Source organism: Musca domestica, unplaced genomic scaffold (genome assembly GCF_030504385.1).
Source record: "Musca domestica strain aabys unplaced genomic scaffold, Musca_domestica.polishedcontigs.V.1.1 30, whole genome shotgun sequence".
NCBI lineage: Eukaryota > Metazoa > Arthropoda > Insecta > Diptera > Muscidae > Musca > Musca domestica.
The window spans coordinates 4,082,474-4,091,780 of NW_026712300.1; positions in this window are offsets into that span (position 1 = coordinate 4,082,474).

Below are 9,307 nucleotides of genomic sequence, written 5' to 3' on the forward strand. Positions count from 1 at the left end.
TACCGGAATTGTTAAAAGTTTGGTATTTGGTGTTCGTAATGGAAGCTACAGCCTATGACAGCAGATTGTCTGTGCAGGTTTACGTCTTCGTATAGCCCCAATATACAGATATCTCCCGATATTCGGTATTTTGATGATTTTAGCAACATTATTCACCGGAATTGTTTCAAATTTGGAATTTGAAGTTTGTAATGGATACTACAGCCTAAAACAAAAAACTGTCTGTGCAGGTCCACGTCTTCGTATAGTCCCCATACAACGGTACCTCTCGATACTCGTATTTTGAAGATTTTAGCGACAATATTCATCAGAATTTATTCAATTTTCGTACTTGATGTTTGTAATGGGTGCTTCAGCCTATGACAGGAGGCTGCCTGTGCAGGTCCACGTGTTCGTATTGCCCCTATATAAGGGTACCCGCCGATATTCGATATTTTGATGATTTTAGCGACAGTATTCCCCGGAATTGTTCCAGATTTGGTATTAGAAGTTCGCAATGAATACTACAGCCTAGGACAGAAAGTTGTCTGTGCGGATCCACGTCTTCGTATAGCCCCCATATATGGGTACCTCCCCCTCGTATAGCCCCAATATACAGATATCTCCCGATATTCGGTATTTTGATGATTTTAGCAACATTATTCACCGTAATTGTTTCAAATTTGGAATTTGAAGTTTGTAATGGATACTACAGCCTAAAACAAAAAACTGTCTGTGCAGGTCCACGTCTTCGTATAGTCCCCATACAACGGTACCTGTCGATACTCGGTATTTTGAAGATTTTAGCGACAATATTCATCAGAATTTATTCAAATTTCGTACTTGATGTTTGTAATGGGTGCTTCAGTCTATGACAGGAGGCTGCCTGTGCAGGTCCACGATTTTAGCCCCCATATATGGGTACCTCCCGATCTTCCGTATTTAGATGATTTTCGCGAGATTATTCACCGGAATTGTTTCAAGTTTGGTATTTGATGTTAGTAATGGTCGCTACAGCCTATGACAGCAGATTGTCTGTGCAGGTTTACGTCTTCGTATGGCCCCAATATAAAGGTACCTCCCGATATTCGGTATTTTGATTATTTTAGCCCCCATATATGGGTACCTCCCGATCTTCCGTATTTAGATCATTTTTGTGACATTATTCACCGGAATTGTTTAAAGTTTGGTATTTGATATTCGCATAGCCCTAATATAAAGATACCTCCCGATATTCGGTATTTTGATGGTTTTAGCAACATTATTCACCGGAATTGTTTTAAATTTGGTATTTGAAGTTTGTAACAGATACTACAGCCTAAGACAGAAAATTGTCTGTGCAGGTCCAAGTCTTCGTATAGCCTCCCGATACTGGGTATTTTAAATATTTTTTTAGCGACAATATTCATCAGAATTTATTCAAATTTGGTATTTGGTGTGTGTAATGGGTGCTTCAGCCTATGACAGGAGACTGTCTGTGCAGGTCCACGTGTTCGTATAGCCCTCATAAAAGGGTACCTCCCGATATTCGGTATTTAGATGTGTTGCGGAGCAACGAAAATAAACGAAACGAAAGTTCAAAGTTGAATAAAATGTTATTTGGCAAATTGAAGAAAAAGAGCAAAGGGTTGCATTTTAAATTAAATTGTAGTTAAACACTCCCGCCGCTCTTGAAGCATCTAGCGATGTTACAAATACAAAATCTTAACTTTTAAAAATGATGAGAAAATATATAATAAATAAGAGGCGTAACCGTCAATTTTGAGCATAAAATTCATTCTATTATTATGATTTTTTTCTTATTTTTTTTTTTTTCAAAAAAAAAAAAACAAATGATGGTCGTAGAACCATCGAGACAATTGAAGATTGCCTCCAAAAATCAGCTTGACCATATAGACAGATGTTGGCTGATCATCTCTGGCGATCCTACAGTGGACAAGACCAGATATCACCCAACCAAAAATGTTTAATTGAGCCCTTAATTACCTTCTGGTACACATCAGGACCAAGAATAAACCCCACGTGAGCGGACTTGTGGAATTCGGGATCTGCCAATTACATCCCGGCATAATGGTCCTTGAAATAGTCGGGGGCTGCTTGCGATGGCGTGACCACATGCCTCAAGGACATACTTCTGGCAGAAACGCGCAGAAGTTGGGAGGAATCATGGAATGATTGCAAAGTAAGTTGACAATAAAGCTCTTGGCCAACGTTTAGAGAATTGAGCTGAAGCTTACTAGCCAGCTTTGAGCATATACGGCTATGTCCAGCACAGGGGTCCAACAGCGCTCTGACTGGTACTTTTCTACCCGGAAGGATAATATTTACCACCATTGTCGACCCCAGCGTAACAATGGGCTGAATGGACTGTATAGTCGGAACAACAAAGCTCGATGGCTTGGACGAGACTGGACAAGGAGGAGCGGACAAACTTGGTTTAGAGGACTTCTTTGGAACGGACTTTTTCGAAGTGGGTACAGGCTTTTTGCTGAGGAAGTGTATGGTGGTCGCCTTTATACTTCTGACAACGATGTGGACTCAAACATTTTCAGAGGGTATGTGACCTACCTAAACAATTGGAGCAGAAATGCTCCTTGGGGAATTTCGGCGGAAGTGGAAGTTTTAGTCTCCCGTGGTAGCCACATCTGTCGTTGATAGTTCGTGGACGACGGGTGCAAACTCCCGTAGAGGAGACGACGTGCCAACGGTCCAGGCAGAGCCTTGAGGAGATGCAGACTTCACTGGTGCAGTCTCCCGTAGAGGAAAGGCCACTGGTTGAGGCTAGGAGCACCTGAGGGGTAACTGCTGCCGGTTGGGACGAAAATCCCTGATTTGGCGCAGACTCTGCAGTGCAATTCTCCCGTAGAGGAGAAGCAAAGACTGTTTGATCGACCGTAGAGCCGGGTGAGTTGGCTGGTAGTGCCGTTGCAGGTTCCCGAAGAGGAGCCGCAGCATTGCTCACCCCGCGTATATCGGAGTCCTGGGAGACCAGAGGAATAATGGCATCCTCAACACCTCTCTCTTCATCCGACATTGGGATGTCCTCATCGTAGTAAGGAAGGGAAGCGGCCATCTGACTCAAATTTTCCATCTGTGAAAAAAGTGGAGATGGCATGGGAGAGAGGTGAACATTTTAATCTTCGTCGGTCAAAATGACCAGCTTAACTACAGGTCGTCTTACAATACAGTTTTCCATTTTAATATCAGCGACGCGAACGTGACCGTCAATTCCCGGATAAACTTGGACAACGCGACCTAATTTCCACGCTGTGGGAGGTAAATGTTCCTGTCGAAGGACTACTAAATTGCCCGGTTGAATATCGCGTTGCGGATATTTCCACTTGTAACGATGGTGGAGGTTCATTAAGTATTCTTCTTTCCACCGAAGGCAGAATTGTTGTGAGAGCGCTTTTAATTTTCTATACCGGTTAACGATATCCAATGGAGATTCATTTATTATGGGCTCTGGAGGAGCGAGGATCGGAGATCCTATAAGGAAATGCCCAGGTGTAAGGATTACCGTAGTGTCAAGATTATCAGTCATGGGACAGAGCGGACGAGAATTTAAGCATGCCTCAATTCTTATTAGCAATGTAGAAAATTCTTCAAACGTATATTTGAAATTTTTAGCCATTTTTCTTAAATGAGTTTTAATGCTTTTAACCGCAGCTTCCCAAAGTCCATCCATATGTGGAGCTCCAGCTGGGTTAAATCTCCATGAAAGCTCTTGATAGGAAAACTTTGGTCGGAGTTTATCACGAATTTCATTTAATGCTTGCTTAAATTCCCGTTCTATCTCTCGAGATGCACCAACGAAGTTAGTGCCGTTGTCCAAGAAGATAGTCTTTGGACATCCACGACGAGATATAAATCTATTAAATGCAGCCAGGAAGGTAGTGGTAGATAAATCCGAGGCTAGCTCTAAATATATTGCTTTCATAGAAAAGCACACGAAGACACAGACATACCACTTTGTATTTTTACAACATCTACCTGTAAAGGATTTAATGTCGAAGGGGCCAGTGAAATCGATACCTGTGGAGGTGAAAGGCCTAACCAAAATCATTTTTTTGGAGGCAGATATGCCATAATGTGGGTACAAGTACGTTTCTTTGATAAAAACGCACAATTCGCAATGTCTTATGGTTGACCTAATCAGTGAAGTAGCGCGAGGAATCCGGTAATCCATGCGAAGCATACGGAGCATTAATTGGTTTCCTCCATGAAGCAAATCTATATGAGTTTGTTCTAACAACAGTCTTGCGAATTTACTATGATAAGGTAAGAGAATAGGATGCCGCTCAGAATAGGAGAGAGTCGGAGACTGCGATAGGCATCCATTCAATCTCATTACCCCTTCTTTATCCAGCAATGGATTTAGAGTTAAAATAGCACTTTTAGGATTAAGTGGTCGATTATGAAGTAAGGCATAATATTTCTCTGAATAGTATGCCTTTTGGCAAGCTCAGCAAAACGTAATTTTGCTGCTAGGATCTCTGAATTGTTAGGAGCGGAACCCTCATAATGATGTTTACCTCTATGAAAAGAATGCGTATTGTGGAAAAATCGAAAGATATATGCAATGGCACGAAATACCCTATCTTTGGAAGAAAATCTATATAAAACATCATCATAGTCTTTGATCAAAATGACATGACTTTTAACAAGACGAAGTTCGACCTCAGTGTCAACAGAAACATTTTGAATTTCCCAGTTAGAACTATTAATGCTTAGCCAATGATGACCGTGTCACCAAATTTGAGAAGAGGCCAACTCCGAAGGAGAAAACCCCCTGCTACCTAAATCAGCAGGATCGAACATCGAACATGAAACCATTTATTTTGCCATACATTCTCTTGAATGCAACATACCCTATTTGCAACGAAAGTAGACCATGTAGATGGAGTCTTTTGAACCCAAGAAAGGACGATCGTAGAATCGGTCCAACAAAAGATAGTATAAAAAAATATGTCAATTTCACTCAAAATACCCTTGACAAGTTCTGATGTTAATACAGCACCGCATAATTCTAAGCGAGGTATGGAAATGGACTTAAGCGGAGCTACTTTTGTTTTGCAAGTCAGCAAATTGTGAAAATTTTCCCATTTGAAGCAACGACACGAATGTACGCTACCCCCGCGTATGCCTTTTCCGAGGCATCGGAAAAGACATGAAGTTCGACATGGCAAAGAGGTGAATATTGGACCCGAACGAGGAATGAATACGGAGTTATCACTCTGATAGGGCATCACAAATTTTTCCCATTCGCGTTCTGTCGAAGACGGAAGCGAATTGTCCCAACCGATGTTGTCTAGAAAAATACGTTGCATGATGATTTTTGCTATAACCATTCTACTGGACCATTCTACTGGATCGAAGAGCTTGGCGATGGTTGACAAAACTTCCCGTTTAGTATATTTGGACAGGTGTTCCAGCGGGTTTACACTGAAATAGAAATGGTCCAACTGTGCATTCCAGCGAATGCTCAGCGGTTTTGAACTACTAGCTTCCACGAAAGTGAGAAGCATAGCATGATATAGGAGATGTAAGGGAATACAATTTTAAATTTCTCGATTATTGGCTGTCCATTTACGAAGTTCAAACTTCGCGGAAGAAAGAGCACCAATGAGTTGGTCTCTTGATTTTTGCGCTGTCTCCAAATCGTGATAACCGGCCAAGACGTCATCTACTTACATGCAATTCCGAAGGATATGTGCAGCTAGCGGGAATTCATTTTCTGCATCATCCGCCAATTGAAGTAAAGTCCGAATCGCAAGATGAGGAGCACAGTTTACTACGAGGGTTACCGTTTGAAGTTCAAATTCTTGAACCGGTTTGTTGGGAGAATCCCGAAATAAAATTCGTTGGAGAGGAGCAGAATCGACCCGAATCTGCCTGTACATTTGCGTTATGTCGCAATTAAATACAAATTGGAAAAGTCTCCATCTTAGAATAAGAAGGACTAGGTCCAACTGAAGAGTTGGACCGACATAGATAATACCGTTAAGACTATTCCCGTTGGAAGTCTTGTCCGAGGCATTGAAAACCACTCGCAATTTTGTTGTTTGTTGATCCGGATTAATAACCGGATGGTGAGGAAGATAGCAAACTGTAGAGCTTGTGACAAAGACGAAACCAGTCTCATGTGGTCTAATTCTACAGCCTAAGACAGAAAGTTGTCTGTGCCGGTCCACGTCTTCGTATAGCCCCCATATGTGGGTACCTCCCGATCTTCCGTATTTAGATGCTTTTAGCGACATTATTCACCTGAATTGTTTAGAATGGGTACCTCCCGATCTTCCGTATTCAGATGATTTTAGCGACATTATTCACGGGAATTGTGATCAAATTTGGTATTAAAATTCGCAATGACTACTACAGCCTACGACAGATAATTGTCTGTGCCGGTCTACGTCTTCGTATATGATTTTAGCGACATTATTCACCGGAATTGTTTAAAGCTTGGAATTTTATGTTCGTAATGAACGCTACAGCCTATGACAGCAGATAGTCTGTGCAGGTTTACCTCTTCGTATAGCCCCAATATAGAGGTACCTCCCGATATTCAATATTTTGATGATTTTAGCAATATTATATACCGGAATTGTTTAAAGTTTGGTATTAGATGTTTGTAATGGACGCTACAGCCTAAGACAGAAAATTGTCTGTGCAGGTCCACGTCTTCGTATAGCCCCCATACAAAGGTACCTCCCGATACTCGGTATTATAAATATTTTAGCGATAATATTTGTCAGAATTTATTCAAATTTGGTATTTGGTGTGTGTAATGGGTGCTTCAGCCTATGACAGCAGACTGTCTGTGCAGGTCCACGTCTTCGTATGGCCCCCGCATAGGGGTATCTCCCGATATTCGGCATTTTGATTATTTTAGCGAAATTATTCACCGGAATTATTTCAAGTTTTGTATTTGATGTTTGTAATGGACGCTACGGCCTACGAAAGCAGATTGTCTGTGTAGGTTTACGTCTTGGTATGCCCCCAATACAAAAGTACCTCCCGGTATTCGGCATTTTGATGATTTTAGCCCCCACATATGGGTACCTCCCGATCTTCCGTATTTAGATAATTTTTGTGACATTGTTCACCGGAATTGTTAAATGTTTGGTATTTGATGTTCGTAATGGACGCTACAGCCTATGACAGCAGATTGTCTGTGCAGGTTTACGTCTTCGTATAGCCCCAATATACAGATATCTCCCGATATTCGGTATTTTGATGATTTTAGCAACATTATTCACAGGAATTGTTTCAAATTTGGAATTTGAAGTTTGTAGTGGATACTACAGCCTAAAACAAAAAATTGTCTGTGCAGGTCCACGTCTTCGTATAGTCCCCATACAACGGTACCTCCCGATACTCGGTATTTTGAAGATTTTAGCGACAATATTCATCAGAATTTATTCAAATTTCGTATTTGATGTTTGTAATGGGTGCTTCAGCCTATGACAGGAGACTATCTGTGCGGGTTCACGTGTTCGTATAGCGACCATATAATGGTACCTCCCGATATTCGGTATTTTGATGATCTAAGCGACAGTATTTACCGCAATTGTTCCAGATTTGGTATTAGAAGTTCGCAATGAATACTACAGCCTAAGACAGAAAGTTGTCTGTGCAGATCCACGTCTTCGTATAGCCCCCATATATGGGTACCTCCCGATCTTCCGTATTTATATGATTTTTGCGAGATTATTCACCGGAATTGTTTCTAGTTTGGTATTTGATGTTCGTAATGGACGATACAGCCTATGAGAGCAGATTGTCTGTGCAGGTCCACGTCTTCGTATAGCCCCTATACAACGGTACCTCCCGATATTCGGTACTTTGATGATTTTAGCGACATTATTCACCGGAATTGTTTCGAATTAGCTATTTGAAGTTCGTACTGGATACTACAGCCTAAGACTGAAAACTGTATGTTCACGTCTACGTATGGCCCCCGTATAGCGGTATCTCCCAAAATTCGGTTTTTTGAAGATTTTAGCGACAATATTCATCAGAATTTATTCAAATTTGGTATCTGATGTTTGTAATTGGTTCTTCAGCCTATGGCAGGAGTCTGTCTGTGCAGGTCCACGTGTTCGTATAGCCCTCATACAACGGTGCCTCCCCGTATTCGGTATTTTGAAGATTTTAGCCCCCATATATGGGTACCTCCGTATTTAGATGATTTTCGCGAGATTATTCACCGGAATTGTTTCAAGTTTGGTATTTGATGTTCGTAATGGTCGCTACAGCCTATGACAGCAGATTGTCTGTGCAGGTTTACGTCTTCGTATGGCCCCAATATAAAGGTACCTCCCGATATTCGGTATTTTGATTATTTTAGCCCCCATATATGGGTACCCCCCGATCTTCCGTATTTAGATAATTTTTGTGACATTATTCACCGGAATTGTTTAAAGTTTGGTATTTGATGTTCGCAATGGACGCTACAGCCTATGACAGCAGATTGTCTGTGCAGGTTTACGTCTTCGTATAGCCCTAATATAAAGGTACCTCCCGATATTCGGTATTTTGATTATTTTAGCCCCCATATATGGGTACCTCCCGATCTTCCGTATTTAGATCATTTTTTTGACATTATTCACCGGAATTGTTTAAAGTTTGGTATTTGATATTCGCATAGCCCTAATATAAAGATACCTCCCGATATTCGGTATTTTGATGGTTTTAGCAACATTATTCACCGGAATTGTTTCAAATATGGAATTTGAAGTTCGTAATGGTTACCACAGCCTAAGACATAAAATTGTCTGTGCAGGTCCAAGTCTTCGTATAGCCTCCCGATACTCGGTATTTTAAATATTTTAGCGACAATATTCATCAGAATTTATTCAAATTTGGTATTTGGTGTGTGTAATGGGTGCTTCAGCCTATGACAGGAGACTGTCTGTGCAGGTCCACGTGTTCGTATAGCCCTCATAAAAGGGTACCTCCCGATATTCGGTATTTAGATGTGTTGCGGAGCAGCGAAAATAAACGAAACGAAAGTTCAAAGTTGAATAAAATGGTATGTGGCAAATTGAAGAAAAAGAGCAAAGGGTTGCATTTTAAATTAAATTGTAGTTAAACACTCCCGCCGCTCTTGAAACATCTAGCGATGTTACAAATACAAAATCTTAACTTTTAAAAATGATGAAAAAATATATAATAAATAAGAGGCGTAACCGTCAATTTTGAGCATAAAATTCATTCTATTATTATGATTTTTTTCTTATTTTTTTTTTTTTTTTAAAACAAATGATGGCCGTAGAACCATCGAGACAATTGAAGATTGCCTCCAAAAATCAGCTTGACCATATAG